Source organism: Anas platyrhynchos, chromosome 16, assembly GCF_047663525.1.
Source record: "Anas platyrhynchos isolate ZD024472 breed Pekin duck chromosome 16, IASCAAS_PekinDuck_T2T, whole genome shotgun sequence".
NCBI classification, from domain to species: domain Eukaryota; kingdom Metazoa; phylum Chordata; class Aves; order Anseriformes; family Anatidae; genus Anas; species Anas platyrhynchos.
In genome coordinates, this window is record NC_092602.1 from 16,801,949 (window position 1) to 16,817,500 (window position 15,552).

At 36.1% G+C, this 15,552-nt stretch overlaps 1 long non-coding RNA gene across 2 annotated transcripts in view; it reads right to left on the reverse strand.

Annotated features, from left to right (window-relative positions):
• Window positions 1–7,264: 7,264 nt before the first annotated feature.
• Window positions 7,265–15,552, reverse strand: part of LOC139998802 (uncharacterized) — a 44,195-nt gene continuing 35,907 nt past the window's right edge. For both annotated transcript variants that reach the window (XR_011803752.1, XR_011803751.1), the window contains 4 exons: window positions 14,941–15,100; window positions 14,315–14,396; window positions 12,017–12,089; window positions 7,265–10,480 (listed from right to left, as the gene is read on the reverse strand). This is a non-coding gene — a long non-coding RNA (uncharacterized lncRNA). The remainder of the gene's footprint in view (window positions 10,481–12,016; window positions 12,090–14,314; window positions 14,397–14,940; window positions 15,101–15,552) is intronic.

Genomic DNA, 15,552 nt, shown 5'->3' on the forward strand with positions numbered 1-15,552 from the left:
TGCACTGATAATTTTCAATAAAATTTATTTATTTTTTCTGTATTCTGCCCCAAACCAAAGATTGCACTAGCCCCTTTAGAAGGTTAGCTGGGAAGTTCAGATGCAATCATTTGATCATGTTAAATACCATTATTTTGACCACCTTCTGCTGTCAGTCTTTTGAGAAGAGGAAAAATTGAAACAGAATATGAGTTTATGACGTTTCATATTCTGCTGTTTAAGTCTAGCCTGGCAAATATCCACACAGTCCATATTGGACATTGAGAGTCAGCAAACAATCTACTTTGGTTGTGAAGGTGAGGCTGAATTCTTATGTGCTTCATCTTTTTTTATTCCTGTTATACAAAGGATGAACTTACACAAGAAATCAGTAGAAGAATCAATCAAGTCATTGGTTCTGTATCCAAAAGATTTCAACAGGTAAAAAGTCTGTAAAATGAAATCTTTGTCAAAGGCTGAGGGTGGAAAAACTTGTTAGATGCTCTAAAATGATATGGGGCTGCTTATTGTTGAATGTAACAAAACTGCACTCCAATCTGTTCTTCTGTACTCTGAAGATTTAGAACAGTAATTTATTTCTGTAGGATAAAATACCTCATAATCTGCATAGACCAATATGAAACCTGGTGCCACAGGCCTGTATCTTAGCCAAGTTTGCTCTTCTACAGTGGAGGTCTAGGGTAGATACTGTCCTCAATCTACTTGCATAGATTATCTATCAGAAAACAATCCAGGTCACTTCATTGCACACATTACATTTTGTTTTGTTTTGTTTTGCTTCTTAATAAAAGTAGTTGGTAACTAATTACTCATGAAATAGACAGGCAGGTAAATTAATTTTTGAAGTCAGAATGACTTCAGTGTGCTGAAGTGCACTAGAAAATCGAGGTACCAGCTTGTTTAAATGAAGCAAACACTGACAAATAGAAAAACCTTTTTAAGTATGGGTAGGACTAAGGGAAGATTCTTTCAAGAAACATGCTTAAAAATGATTGCAAAAACAAACAAACAACAACAAAAAAGCAAACAACAAAAAACCCATCCTGTTCACAATTTTATGTTTGACTTCTACACATCATTAAAAATTTTCCACTTGAAAGATGAGAAGTGTCAAATTAAACCATAACAGTCTGCAAGTACATAAATACTGAATCCGTATGTGCAGATACAACAAATACATTAAAAAATACACAACTTCAGAAACTTGTAAAATCTGTGGTTGTTTTTGTTTTTATGGCCCAGGCTTAGTTTGTACGGGAAAGGAGAAGCCATTTTTCTCTGTCCATTATTTACCTCCTAAAAGAAAGAGAAGAGATACATGGTTTGGGGGTACTGTAAATACGGTAAGAAATTACTACATTCTAAACAAATCAAACGGCTTCTGTGCAGAACTAACTCACTAATCTGACTAGTCCTGTGAGGTGCCTCAAAATAGCAAAGCCTTTTCAGCCTGTTTCATTTTCATGACAGATTTTGTGCTTCAAATACCTTCCTATACTTCACACTTCACAGATTTTGCAGAACTTTGCACCTTCTTCAGGCATTGAAGAAGCAGGTACAATTCGTTCCCTTTTAGATATTTCTTGGCTTTAACTAGTTATTGAAGACAGATTCTGTAAACAGTGTGGGCATGAAGAAGGAAAGGGCTTAAAGAAGGCAGGGCAGGGAGGAAGAGAGTAATGGTTCTGGAAATGCTTCCTTGTATGATGACAGCAGCTTCCTTTCTGTAACTGCCATATTAATCATAAGATTTAATTTAATAAAGCCTTGATAGTATATGTGGAAAAATAAGGATTACATCATAACTTTTATTGCGGCACAAGAAGCAAGAACCTTAGCTTAGCTGGAAGGAGGGAGAGCAAAGTCTTGCTCTTCTTCTTTTGAAAGAAGAAAAAAAAAAAGATTCTGGAGGTGAAAAGCCCTACTCTGTTTTAAGATAACACCTAAATTTGGAACTTTTCACATAGTATAATAGTGGTAGATTCAGATCCTGAACAGAGGAAGATTTAGGAACAGCTTAAAAACCAGCTTGTTAGAATGTTCTGATGCACACCACAGACTGCTTTTCTGACAGGGTTGCAGACTGTTACTTCACTACCAGCAGTTTTCTAAAGCTGCAAAAAAAATTTGGCTTTTGAATTGGCCAAATTCCATTTAATGTGAGTAACTCACACAGAAAATGGAATACCAGACATTTTTATTCATTAATTAAATGAAAGACTTAATCAAAAAAATCTTATGTTATCTGCCTTGAAACATCGGAACTGTAGCAAGACGGTTAATACCAGTACTGGTGACAGTGTGATGTGTCACTGGTTCCTTTTTAGGGTAATTTTGACAAAATAAAGAAATCAGAATTATTAGAAGATTGGAAATTATTTTTTTCTCTCCCTTCAGGGGGAATAAATTGAATCACTCTGCCAGCAGTTCTCATTTAATTTCTAAAAAGATTTGATGCCCTAAATTTTGTTGGTGAGCTGTGAATAATTTATGAACCTTATTTATCCTGTGCTTTCTCATGTAAATGGCCATCCAGAATCACAGAATCACAGAATTTCTAGGTTGGAAGAGACCTCAAGATCATCGAGTCCAACCTCTAACCTAACACTAACAGTCCCCACTAAACCATATCCCTAAGCTCTACAATTTTTTTTTTTTTTTTTGATTTTCTTTTAATTTCTAAAAGGTCTCCCTATATATCTTTCTTGTACAGCCATAGCCACTGAAAAAGTAAGCTTTTACATGCTTAGAAGTGTGTTTTTTTTGTAGGAACACGAGTTTAAGAAAATACTGCATACACAATGTTCACAGCCTTCTATTACGGGCTTCCAAAGAAGTTACTTATTTGCAAAGTCAGCACGTGGGGAAAAAAAAAAAAAAAAACAACAAAAAACAAAAATTACCAACAGTTTCTACTTTAAGGCAACCTCAAGCTGTGTCTTAGGAGTGCATTTTGCCTCACATACTGCAGAGGACCTACAGATGTTCTCGTTTGAGGTGTGTCAAAGTTTGGAATCTGTCAATATACAGTTTACTTGGATGATATATATAATTTTTTTTTTTTTTTTAAGGCCTCATATGCCTGTTTTTGGTTTCTTTTTAAATAAAAATATTGCATTTCCTCAAAATCAAAATGCAAAGTGTGAGATAAAGATGTAGTGAAAAATTCTTGCATTTGTTTAAACAGAGCAAGGAACTAACCTGGCACACCACGGAGCTGAAACAGTTTCACTAGTTCTTCAGTGGTTCCCAGCTACACCAAGTAATTGCTTTCAAGTTATAGAGTTGTGCTAGATGACCACAAACACCTGCCCAGTTTCCATGAAGCCCTCATTTTTTCTAGTGTCTCTAAGAAGTTGATCAGAAGCAAGTTTGCACTTGCAGGAAATGGATGCATATCATTAAATACACCTGAGATTTTGAATCTTGTATTCAGTAAAAACTGACTAAAAGTTTCAGATACTAGGAGTCAGAGTCTCTAAAGCTTGTTCTGTGAACTGTACAGAAACAACAGGACACAGCTGACACAGCTTCACCTAGTAAAGAGACTTTTTTTTTTTTTTTCGAATAAGGCATTAAGTTAGTTTTTATGATCCCTTCTACCATGTTACAAACTTTGTCACCTCTTATCTCCCACTCGTTTCTAATTTCTGCACACCTCCAGTTCTGTTTGCTGCCAGTTCGCTCTGGCAGAACGCATTGATAGTTTCCAGGCTTCCTACAGACACAGTTTTGTAACTATTTAGGCACATCCAATAATGCCATTACACAGCTCAAGGATCCTTAGCACACAAGGATCCGCCCACAGTTTCCTCTGAATTGGATTCTAACCAGATTATCCTTGTTCTTTCTAATTTATTGAGCTAGCATGTAATGTATTTATATAAAATTAGTAATTTAACCACTTCCTTGATGAAAAACATAGCTGCTGTAATTTAATTATGAGTTTTAATCAGGGGAAAAAAGAACGACCTTTCTAAAGGCTAAGGAGCTAGTTTTATTCCTTAGTATCTTTGTAAGATTACAAATCAATTTGATTTAATTAAGCCATATGTTGGAAATATGTTGTTGATCACTAAGTATTTATTTTCTAAAACCTTAAAAGAGCATTTAATAAATTAATTTTCAAAACAAAAAGGTTGTTTTCTTTGAGTAAATTTTGTTGGAAAGCTTAGCATCTGTTTCACAGAAAAAAAAAAAAAGGTTGGCTTTTTCTTTTGAAACATAGCTTCGTTGTTATTGTTGTTTAATATTTTTTAAAACCTCTGCAGGAGTGATATTTACTTTTTTAGCCATGTTAATGAGATAGCACAAAGCTTCTAGTCTTATGGAAATTTGTTGTAATATTCTAACAACCACCTTTTTATGGCACCCAGAAGTCTGTCACGTGAAGGTTGTTCTTTCATAGGATCTGAATTAATTTCAGGGTAAAGTGCTATCTTGTTTATTGCTCCTTTATTTATTCCTTCCCACCTCCTCCTAACTCTTACAGGACTATGCTTAGATTCAGAGTCACTGCAGCTAAAGTGAAATGGCAAGAAAGACTGTTCAAAGGGTTTTTTTGTTTGGTTGGTTTTGTTTTTTTTTGTTTGTTTGTCTCGCTGTCTGTTTGTTTGTTTGTTCCCATATTCTCCTAGTGAATTTAGGAGCCAAACTCAACGCTTAAGAGTATTAGTTAAGGGGTTAAATTTTCCACCTGTCTTATCAACATAGAATGGTTTGTATTGGAAGGGACCTTAAAGATCATCATGTTTGATCCCCTACCATGGGCTGGGATACCCTCTGCTGGACTAGGTTGCTCAAAGCCCCATCCAACCTGGTCTTGGGCACTTCCAGGGGCATCCCATCCACAGCTTCTTAGAGCAACCTGTTCCAGTGCCTCACCACCATTAGAATAAATAATTTCTTCCTAGTACCTAATCTAAATGTACCTTTTTTTTAAATTTGAAACCATTACCCCGTGTCCCCTTCACTGTACACTGCCTGATAAAGAGTCTCTTCCCAGCTTTACTGTAGGCCCCATTTAGGTAATGGAAGGCCACTGTAAGGTCCCCCCAGACCCTTCTCTTCTTTAGGCTCAACAACCCCAACTCCCTCAGCCTGTCTTCATAGGAGAGGTGCTTCCTGCTCAGGGCTGTTCCCAACACATTCTCAGAGAAGGACTAGTGTGTTTACAAAATAATGTATTTAATTTGTAAAGTTAGTAATAGCAATTAAAAATAATGATGCTAACAACTGATTGAGTAATACCAATTAAAAATTTCAGAAAAACTGAGGAAATGTCTCCCTTCCCTCTTTCTGTTTCCATTTTTGCAGGCCTCTTCCTCACTTTTTTGTTTGTTTGTTTGTTTGTCTGGCACAGGAACTCTGTTGCATTCTCAGAAATTTTAATATTAACACTTCAAAGGACTGTGCCTGCTGCAGAGCACTGGAGGTTCTTTTTTTTTCTTTGTTGCCATTGCTAGGCAACATGCTAATGACTAATCATGCTCTATTTTGTTAGTAACGAATGAACAAGACTCCCACAAATGTCAGAAATGAATAAACAAATTTCCTCTATATCATTTTTAATAGGAAGAGTTGATGAGAATGGGTCAAAAACCTTGCTGAAAAAGAATACAAAGGGGAAGAGCTATTCATACAGGCAGGCAACTGGACAGCTGACATCTTACTCATGCCTATGAAATTTGTAGATTATGTACTTCTAGTAAGGCACGGATGTCAATTGCTGGTAGGCACAGAAAACTCTACTAGCTTAGTAGAGTTGTAGTTAGAGTCCAACTAATATTCAGCTCATTGTGGTTTGCATTTTTTTAAAAATGTGTGTATGTGAAAGAAAGAAAGAAAGTGAACCCTCAAAATGAACCCTACATGAGGAAAAGATGCAAGTAGTTAGGGAATTTAGAACAGAGCAAATGCAGAAGCATTAATAAATGCAGTTTGTTGTGAAGAAAAAATAAGAGCCTGGAGAATCATCAATACTACAAAGCATCTCTATAAGATAGCCTCTATTATTTCCACTCCTCAGAAGCAGTCTGGTTAGATGATCTGTCACAAACTTATAGGTGTTTATGTTTGGCTTTGGAATCACATTCCTGACCATTGTGCCTAGCAGCCTTCCCTCTTCCCATTCCCATACTTAGAGAGGCATCATTGTTCTTATTTTATGTGTGGTGTAAGTCTACAAGGTTTGGAGGAAAAAGAAAGGGTGAAATAAGCACTTCCACAGTATATGTTCCTCCCACTTCTTTGCTTTGGGATACATCTCTGCTGAAGATTCCTCGTATTTTGTCTTTTGTGTTCTGGGAATCAGCAAATTTGTTGCTCTAATTTGATGGCCCTCACCTTTTCTGTTCAGGTTTATGTGCTGGCAGCCTGAGCAAAGAAAAAATCAGGCTTCACCCCTGGATGGCTTCAGGCAAAGTACTGCTAACCTGTGGACATCAAAAGAATTTTTTCTACAGTGTCCAACAAGCCTTGGTTCAGATGAGGCAGGATCTAAAAGCTAAAGCTGTTGCTTCTTAAATTTATTCCTTATGCCAAAAGATCACTCCTCTTCTGCCTACATCCTTGGCTCCTTGAACATACTACAATATTCTTTTTTTTTTTTTTCTTTGCTATTCATTATTGTTCCTTGTGTAGCTTTCTGTCTGAGAAAGTCCTCAGTAGATTGTTGTATGGCTTAGTGTGTCTGCCTCTACATTTTACTGTTTCTCAAATGTTTTAGCAGATCTAGGGGGAATGGTGTATGAAATAAAATAACCAATGAAATAAACACTTCATTTGAAGTGCTTGTTAAATCATATACTGCACTACTTTGGCACTAATCCGAAGATATTTGAAGCACCACTATAGCTAGGCAGACACTGCTCGAGTTTTTTACTAAACAGATTTTTATATTTTGTTGCTTACTTTGCAGCAGTCATGAAATATTGTGCTTGTACTCAAGCTTTGTGTTGGTGCTGTGGCTTGTAATAAAATAAAACCAGAAACGTGTGACAAAAGCATGTGTGCTGAGGATTGAATTTCCATTTCTTAAAGGATTTCAGGGCACTAACGTTTGGCTTTGTGCTTATTAAGAACAAAAGAAACAAAAATTTAAGGGGAAGAATACTGGAGGAGATAAAGTATTTTTGACAGACTACGTTTAATCAAATTGGAAGCAAATGTACTTTTTCAGTATAATGTTATTCCATCCTTCATGTAATATATTATTAAAACAGGAAAAATGTCTAATCATAATCTATGTGAAGATTAAAACTCTATTAATGGATCAATACCCGTATCTTGTTCTCAAATAGCTGTCTTTGCCTTTACTTCTATTAAAACTTTGGATGCATGCTGTATAAGCTGTCCTTGGAGAACTCTATTTTAAAAGGTGCTTGCAAATGGCACATGTCCGGTGCTTCAGAAAATAGCAAAAATTAGAAGATATGCCTCAACTCTCAAGGAATGTGTTGGAGATAGCAACTGGCAAGCTGATTTTTAAAAGGTGGATGTAGGGGTGGGAGGCGGAGAGTAGTTTTTGTGTACAATATGCAACTGTAGCTAAACTTTGCCTGGATTAATTTTTCTTTTTCTTTTTTTTTTTTTTTTGTTCTTTTCTTTAGCCTTGGAGAAATGAAATTTCACTGAAGCTGACCTTTTATGGAAATAATATAAACTTGGTATATTTTCTTTACCAAGGAACACCTGAGATAAAAAATGTGCAACCTGTTTGATATGGCTCTTGGTTCTTTAAAGTTATATGGGACACAAAAGGCTTTTATTTATTTTGGTGGTTCATTCTCCGAAAGTTGTTTCTGACTACTTAAATCAGTCTACTGAAAGGGAGTGTTTTGCAGTGAAGCTATCTGAGGTCATCTTGCAATATCGGTTAATTTACTAGTTTCACCATGTGAAACTTCTGTCTTCTGGACCAGACATACTGCAACATGCATTTGTGTTCCAAATGACAAGTTGTATGCCATGAGATGTCATGTTCTTAAATCTGGCATGGTCCTTTAACAGAAGCAAAAAAGATCATTGCAATATGCTTCACAGACTTAAAGCTTAATGGTAAAGTGCTCTGCAATGCATTTTATAATAATAGCATAGTCAAAGTCAAACAGAAGATAAGTGCTAGACGATGAGGAGGCTGTGAGGAATATTATCTGGGAAACCGCCGTTGTGCTTAAGGAAGGCCACCAAAAACAGTGTTTTGTTTGTGACTTTCATCAGCTCGATAGGAGTTTGAAAATTTATTAGCTAACGAAACTTAGTGATAGAAGGATGCTCCTTGTTTCAATCAAATTATCTGGCTGGAATCTACAGTCCTCTTACGAAACTCAGGTCTTATCCTGAGTGTTTGTTATATTTACAATTTCCTTTCAAGTTGGTAGCCAGGACTGCCAAAATCCAAGAAATCTTTCTGCTTCTTAGTTAAAGTTATTTTGTATGTTAAGATATACTATCTTAGCTGATAGTATTTCTCAACAGCTATTGTCTAGCCATCTCAAACTGAAAGCTAAGGCATAGAACAGTGATGTCAGTGTTCTGTAGTTGATATCAGACAGAGGTCATCATTGTTGTACCCTTAATCAGTGTGAATTACAGACCAAATCCAGGCTACTGTCTGTTGGCTGGCTGCCCTTTCCTTTGTGGAATATTGCAAATGACTGTTGGATAGCACTGGATATCCCTTTCTCTGGCTGCGACCTAGATGGCCCATGGGTCTGAACTATTGCTGCTACTCGATTAAGAGGAAGAAGGCGTAGGATGTACTGGGATTTTGAGGCGGTTCCAGGACAGTGAATCAGTCCTTATGGATAAGGGACTGAATTGCTCTTGTTCAACCCCTAAGCTGCAGATTTCACTTCAATATTTCAATTTTTCTTATTTGTATAAATAATTGCTTTAAAAAACAAACACATCAAAAAATAGACCTTTGGCACGTTTGTTGCACAAAAGGACGTAGTCGTGCAGTACTTTGTGCTTTCTTTCAATCTTAAAATAGAAATACTTATTTTTAGACACTCCCGTAGTAGCATTTCCTAGTAGATTCTCTTCCACTTGCCTGTCATTCTGCAAGCTCCCCTCTGTTAAAACATATTTTTTTTTCCCGTCTTTCTCTTTGTTATAGAATGCAACTGATAAGGAAGCTTCTGGTTTCCCTATTTGCTTTAGTGCTGAAACTGCATCTCAGAGAGTCTGTCAGGAGTTTACCAGCTTGGATATTATACTAAAACAGTATCTTCATTTAAAATGAATGATAAACCTGACACAGATGTTTACAGGATCCTTCTTCAATATGTTATCCACAGCTGGGAAAAAAAATGGAAAGACTAGGGAATGTGCAGAGACCAACAGGAAAAGCTTGGGCTGATGACAGCTTCTCAGGGCAGCACAGGGCAGCAGAATAAAGGATTGATGACTTGTTAAGAAGATGAATTTGGTAATAATTCAATGGTGGGAAAGAGTGTAAGGTGCACTGGAGCCAAGCCAGCTGCTTGCAGCTGACTTCAGCTGGCTCTTAGCCCAGAGCAGAGCAAAGGAGTGCTTGTCACTGTTAGCTTATATATGGTAAATAGAGTTCTACAGGTGTGACAAAAGAGATTCATAGTCAATCTGCTCATGCACAGAAGACTTTAAAAAGTAGCATTTTTTAGATAAAATATTTTCAGATTGAAGACTTCATAAAGAAATTTCCGAAGACTTATTTTCTCAGAATAGCTAGCACCTCAAGAGCTTGGATTTATGAAACCATGTGCTTAACTAGATACACCTTGGTCACTGAGCACACTGAAAAAGTTTCTTATTTCCCTGCAAGAAAGGAATAAAAGTTGATCACGTTTTAAAGACTCACGCAGTTTAGAATTTCTCATCACATGGCCAGGTAGATTTTTCAGATTTTTCTGGAAGCTTCTTTGTTGTAGCTGCATTCTCCTAAACAATTTGCTGCACAACAGTATATTTGGAGGAACTGCCTAATTATGTCTGAATTTCTAAACAATTGCTAAGCATCAGACTACTCCTTGCAACATGGTCAACTACTTAAAAACCCTAATGCTACTGGTCTCTCAAATGGACTCAGTGATTGTGCATGGAAAGGTGTTAAAAGTAAAGCTACAAAAGCACCATGAAAGTAGACTGAATTTCCTTTTAGTGTTGATGCTGAAATTTGGGCTTTCTCTAGTTCATGTGGTAGTCTCATGCCCTTAGTTTCTTATTTTGCATGAGCCCAGGGAGATCTCCATCTGCACTTGCTAAGTGCAGCTTGCAGTGTTGCATGTTATTTCCACCGTTCATGTTGCATTTCAGTGCAGTTGGAAATGCTTCAGCCATAAAGGGGAATGTGCTGCTCAGCCAAGCTGCTGGTAGGTGGCAATGTGCTGCCCAGAAAAGCATCTCCTGTGCAGAAAGCTAAGCAGCATTATCATCTGTCTGCCAATATTCTCCTCCTCACCTGCTATTCCACCTGATGATTTATTCCACCCCAAACCTGAGGGATGTAAACACACAAGGACAAAAAATAAGAATAAGGAAGACTGCAAGTTTGTAGCAAAACAATAACTTCAATTACAAAAACAATGAAAAAATGTCATTTTCCTTCAGATTTTTACTATGAGTACTCCTCTTCTATGAAATAATAAACATGTTGGTCAAAACAACAGTGACAAAGCAGAGTAATAGAATTAGGTTTGCAAGGAAGTGACACACTTTTATCCTGTGCTTTTCTATTCTTTGTTTAAATCAAATATCAGCAAGAACCTGCTTATAAAAAACAAATGATGTTGTTATCATCTGGAGGAAGAATGGACTTTATGGGTTTGGACTTCAGTACTGAGCACTTGATACCACTTAGGGGAACATAGAATTTCCCTTTCCTTTAATCAGAAATTCACCTATGATTGCCCATGGTCTGATAATGGGACAACGCCATAAAGGTTATACAGCACTTCAATTCTCCCCAGGATCCTTGTGTGGTCAGTGGAGACAGAGGGCTGTCTAGAAACTAAACTAGAGCAGAAACTGTTTTCAGATACAATGCCAAAGGAGGATCTGCCCCCTCTCCTCTCATCTGTCATGGATGTACTCAGCCTCACCTCCTCTTTCAATACCATTTGATTAAAAATGGGAAGTATTCTCCTGTTGTTTTTCTCCCTATATATATAAATTATGCACTGTCTTAAAGTTGTATCTATTAAGTTTAGTTATTTAGGTGTACTGAAGTTTTTAACTCTTGTGTTTTCATTTCTTTTTAAAAATTTAATGAGAAGTAATTTAATTGATAAGTGCTGCTGTATCACTGATGCACTGCTATGACACAAAGAGATTTGTTCAAATTAAGCTTAATGAGTTGGCATATTGAAAACTATTTATGTATTTATTTAAAAGCTTCCTACAGTGTAACTCTGCAATTTATTGAGGAATCAATATTTTATTAATTTCAATAGAACTGACCACCTTTTTGGTATGCTAGGGCACGTATAACATCTTTTTTTTTTTTTTTTTAAGACCATAGTTGAAATTTTTGTAGTTTTGTTCAAAGAGTGATTACATTTGAAGTTTACAGAGTAACACCTGGCACTACAACTGTTCTCATATCCATAAGGTTAGGTAAGGTTATTCTCCATTTGGCTAACTGAGATTAAGAGGACAGACTTATTTAAAGATTAACAGAAAAAAAGTTCTTTAGTCATTGTTTACTAAGGCAGATGCTGACCATATATACCAGAAAGCAGTTAGACTGCAATCAACCTTTCAGAAACCAGGGTGTGGTTTTCACTAAAAGAATGAGAATTTTGCTTTTCAAGAGAACTAAGCTGGAGATGTAACAGGACAGAGCTCCTTTTTATTGTTAGGGTTGTTTTTGCTTTGTTGTTTGCTTTTAGTATTATTTGTGCTTTCCCTGGATAGTTTTCAGTGAACATGCTTCTTGACAATAAGCTACTTCACAGTCCAAGGAAGTATAAAAATATAGTCAAGTGAAATAGAAATCCATTCATTTCTACTAGTGGGCAGCATTAGAACTCACCTTTGTTAGTGTAATTCTGTTCATCTTTACTGCATGACTAAGGTCTGTCTTCTTTCGTAACCCCAGTTGTCAGCTGAGAATCAAGAAAATCATATTACTTTCCCTGAAATTCTCCAGAATCCTTGACAAAGAAAAGATTCTACAGTTTTAATGTTGCATTTGCTTTTCTCAATGTAATGCCACTTTATATTGGGTGTCAGAGAAGGGAATCTACACGTGTGTATCTGCTTTCACTTGTGATATGGCATGATGTAAGCTTATCAATACTGAATTAGCTTAAATACTGTTGTTTTAGAAGAAGAAAAAAAAAAGACCATTCTAGTAATTTTATTTGTTTATTAAATGCTACTCTTGCATAAAATGATGTAATGGATCTCAATAGAAAGTTTTTCTAAAATGGGTCAAATGGCAAAATTTTTTGTCATGTGATCTCAATCATTAGAGCTAGTTAACACTGTGGTCTCTAATAAAAAGAGAGAGATTACATTCGAAAGTGCCTCAACACTTGAATTTTTTCTTTTTATTATTAAAACAAACAAACAAAAAACCACCATTACCAAAGACTTTGGCAACAGTAATGATTAAATATTTGCTTCCTTCTTTGCTGTATCAAGACTCTATGGTCACATATTACTGTTGTTGTATTTATGGAAGAAGAGCGATGAGATATCTACATAGAAAACATACTGGGCAAGTTACTGAAGCAGATCATTGCAGCTTACTTTGGGTATCAGATAAACTTGTGAACAGGCCAGTGTGGACTTAGAGATTGTGAAACTAAGAACTACATGGGAATGTCCACATAGAGACTACAGAGTAGGTATCAAACCCAAACCACAAGCAAATAACTCTAGAAAAAATGCCAAGTCTCCATACAGAGAAATGAAATTGGGCCTATATATCACCCTACCACTCAGACATTGGTTCACTCCCTGGAGATGTAGCATAAATGTAGTCTTATTGCATGATTTCTGTTGGGTACTTTAATGGTACTGGGATTTATTAGATGTTGGGGTAGTTAATGTCGGACCCAACAGATTGCTTTGTGGTTGGATTATCATCAACTGTCTCTGACTGGCTTCCAAAGTATCCTAACCACTGTCTCCCTTTCTTTAGAGCTGTGTCATGTCTCTAAGTATTCTAAGCAGAGGGTTAACTCTGGCAATGTTCTATTTCATTGTGGTAATAATGAAATTTAAGCCCAGGTATTCTGTTTGATTTAATTTAATTTCTATGACATACATACGGGTTTCATGAGGTTACTGGATATAGCTAGTATACATATGCAAAATGGTAACACAAGATTTTAAGAATGAAGACTAAGCAAACACTATTTTAAAAAAATATGCAAAATGGTAACACAAGATTTTAAGAATGAAGACTAAGCAAACACTATTTTAAAAAATGTATTTCGAATGGGACAAACTCTATTAAAAAAAAAAAAAGTATTCAGAATGGATTTTGCAGCTCCAGAGGTACAGCATGTACAGCTGAAGAACAGCTATCCTTCTGTCATACAGCCCCTGAAAGCACCACAATGCTGTCCTCATGTTTCTATTCAGACATGAGAATACAGGAATACTCTTCTGGAGGAACATCTCCATAGATAAAGTAACAGTTCATTGTGCTCAGGAATATGCAGCATTGTCCATGAAAAACTTAATGGGCACAATCAGCTTCTATAGTGTTTTCCAAGACCTGTTCATTTGGCTCTGAAAACTAGTTCAAAAGGATGAAGCTCAGGATATTCTGATATTCTCCTCTTCTTAGTCTGATCTCTTAGTAATAAGTATTGAAGACAAGAAGAACTACTGTGAGCCTAAGAGAAATTACTTTGTGTGCCATGAGGGAAAAAATTAAAGTCAGGGCATGTAATCTGCTCTGCTTTTAAAAATGACTAAGGGAGATGAGTGCTTCTTGACTTGAAATGAGCAGTCATGACACCTGGAAGGTAACAGAGATGTTAGGAATTCTGCTGACAACTTGGATAAATGTGCCAGAAGCATTTTTTTATTTTTTTTTTAACTCAGAATGAATACTAATGATGGATGAATGGGAGAAGTGGGGACACAGTTCCTCTGGCTACTGTCAGCCTGTGCTTCAGTGAAACGTACAATAAGGCAGCACTTGAACTTGTGACAAGATAATTAAATCTGTCAACTGCTTGTGATTGAGTTTATCAACAGGTCATTCACCTTTAGTTTCACCTCTCAGAAATGTTGGTGCATGATGTCACTTAGTTTGGTATATCCCCAGGATTTCAGCAAAAAGACATGCCCAAGTGACTGTTTTTCTTACCTTTCTGTTTCTTCAAATTCTTCCATGTCAGTGTGACTAGAATAGATGTGATTGGAGGGACTCTGAGGTCAACAGGTTGAATCTGAGAAGAAAGAAAAAAGATGAAGGAAAGAAGGAAAAATGACTTTAAGTGTAATATTTGAAACAATAATGCAGTTTCATTATGTTCTTTTTCAAGACCAGTTCCTTTCAGTTTGGGACCACAGGATGCGCTTCTGGGAAGTATGTTAACAACTTAAAAAGCTGTCAGCATAGTTGTCAGCAGAATTTGCACACTGATTAAGTAAGCAGATTTTTCTACCATGATGGTAGGGGTGCTGTAGTTATAAGTATTCCTTCCATTCCTCAGAAGCACACATTCTGACTTCTATATAATCAGACTAACTGATTTTTTGATACTTGCCTAAGGAAAAAGACCCAAGCAGAAAACCAACCACAAAAACAGTTCTCTTTTGAGAACTTGTAAAAAGTGATTTTGTTCTATATAAGTATTATATTCATTCCTACCAAAAGGTCCATTGCCATGATCTAATATTTCTCCTTGTTTATTCTCATAACAGGGAAATTAAATTATTGTATAAATCAAAATGAACCAATGCTGAAACTCATACACAAACATAAGTTACCTCAGTGCAGGGAAAACTGTTGTTCTCTCGTACTGGAAGAAATTTAGTACTGTAGAAATGACTGTAAAATTATTTTGCCAAGACTTGATGAAATGTTCTTTTTCCTAGCTCGATCAACTTGTCACTTGCAGCAGAGCTTGGTAAACCATTCTCTACAGATCTGGAAAAAAAAGGAAAAAAAAAGAACAAATGTTGCATACCTTCAAACACAGCTAATTCTTCCATTAATGAAATCATCAATGAAAAAAAGATAATAATTGAAAGGACTCCCAGAGAGTCTTTTCAGGGTTTTCTGTCCTTTCATGAAAGTTCCTTATCCTCTTCAAAAATCTCTGAAAAATGGAAAAAATGGGGGTTGTTTTTTCATTGCCTTTTGTTTGTATTTTTTGTTGTTGTTGTTGGTTTGGTTTCATTTTTTGTTTGTTTGTTTTTATTTTTGTTATCTTTAAATTTGTTTTTAGTTGTAGAATGCATGGAATTTTATTGCATTCAGGCTGCTTTGGATGAAGAGGAAATAAAGAATGGTTGTCAGTTAATGAAGTAAATGAGGTCTAAGAATTTTAACAGGATTTATTTATTGCTAAACTATTTCTTGGACTCTGCAATTTCTGA